A 2,049-nucleotide genomic window follows, 5' to 3' on the forward strand; every position below is an offset into this window, starting at 1 on the left:
GATACAATACATAAAATAACCCACATTTTTATATATATATATATATATATATAAAAGTTGGCTGATACACATTCTGCACTTCAGTAAGTTTTTGCATATGCTAATAAGAGAAACTTCCAAGCACTTATAATAGGAATCATATATAATATATAAAAAAAAGGTAAAATGGGTATCTTACAAGTAGTTCTCAGTGTGAAGGTGGATGGGCATGAGAAGAGAGCACAGTCATATCCACCAAGATGATGGAGCTTTGTCAAACCATGGATAGCTAATCAGAACATCTCATCCAGGTAGAATCTAAGGGTAAGTCATCACAGCACAGGTAAGCTGAGACTCGTGGAAGAAGTGGGTGCAGCAGGTTTACAAGGAAATATTTTTAAGCCTTTCCTTTTGCTGTTTCTGTGGCTAGATGATGAGTTCTTTTTCTTTAAATATGGTTTCTATAAATTCAAACTAAAAAAAGTCCTGATTAGTCATTTCTAACATGCATGTTGGATGGATGCCAAATTTGTTTCAATTTATTAACACATAATAAGATGATCATGAATAATAAACAGTTTAGAAGATAATACCCCAGATGCTTTGTCTTTGGAATCTCTAATTTGCGCTTGGGTGCAGAAGAACTGTAGGTTTTGAAAATCTAACATAATATTTAAAACAATATATAATAAACCTTTAAAATATGCAAATACAGTGGGACTTTGTCCAGTGGTTCCTTTATTTCTCTCTGTAAGCAAGTCTCCTCTGATTAAAATAATAAAAAACACATTATTAACTCCTTATATTTGTGGAAAGGATTATCTGCATCAAAGTAAAGAAAGGAGAACAGGAGAGTAAGGACCAGAGAGGAATGAATGGAGGGAGGGAAGAGAGAGAAGAAATGTTTCTTTCCCTTCCATGCCCCTTTTCTGAGAGTTGCTAAGGGATGACTAAAGTAAGGCCAAGTAAATGTAAGTAACTAGATATCTTCAAGGCACTTGGATAATTCACTGAATTATTCATTTTTATCTCTATGTTTTGCATTTCAAAGATAAAACTGGAATGTATTAAGTTCTGTATTCTTCCTACCAAGCTCCCGATGAAGCCTTTTTTTTTTTTTTCTTTTTAGTTCAGGAAAAAGAGTAAAAAGACAGAAAGATAAGATAAACAAAGAAGTTAATTAAAAAGAAAAAAATCTACCTCTAATACTTGCAATCCAACTTTGCAGAACTGACCATCTAATGTATTTTAAAATTAATAATATGAAAAGAACAATATAATTTATAAACTGCTTAAAAGTTAAGAGTAATATTGTATGAGGACAAACAAAACATCTTGTGCTTTCAAGTTAAATTTCATTTTTCATGTTGGCTAATCAAGTATCAGCCAAGAGGGCGCCTGGGTGGCTCAGTTGGTTAAGCCGCTTCCTTCGGCTCAGGTCATGATCTCGGGGTCCTGAGATCAAGTCCCGCATCAGGCTCTCTGCTCAGCAGGGAGCCTGCTTCCCTCTCTCTCTCTCTCTGCCTGCCTCTCCATCTACTTGTGATTTCTCTCTGTCAAATAAAAAAAAAAAAAAAAAAAAAAGAAAAAAAATCTTAAAAAAAAAAAGTATCAGCCAAGAGACAATTCCAAAATTTGAATTAAGATTGTTCTTTTTTAAAAACCTATATGCAAATCACATGTGATCTTTCCATTAAAGTAATATATATTTTCTAGGCTGTAATATTGATACCTACTATTTGAGTGAGACACATCACAAATATTTACACACATATACTCTATATTCTGCAGCTGTTACTTTACACCAAATGTGAAAAGTAAACAAGGCAAATCAGTGTTTAATTTTAAGAAGGTATGGATAAAAATAAAAGTAAAAATCCCCCATTTTCTCATGTTAATACAGTCAGTCAACTGGGACCTATTTCCCTAGCATTATCCCACGACTAAGACAAATATTAATTTTTCCCTCATAAGCATTTAGGTATTTCTAAATATAGTCCAAGTTTGAAGATTTTTATTTCTGCATAATTGAGTTGTAAAAACTTTCTCTTTACTTGAAATTTCTGTAAA

The sequence above is a fragment of the Mustela lutreola genome, chromosome 14 (genome assembly GCF_030435805.1).
Source record: "Mustela lutreola isolate mMusLut2 chromosome 14, mMusLut2.pri, whole genome shotgun sequence".
In the NCBI taxonomy this organism is placed as follows: Eukaryota; Metazoa; Chordata; class Mammalia; order Carnivora; family Mustelidae; genus Mustela; species Mustela lutreola.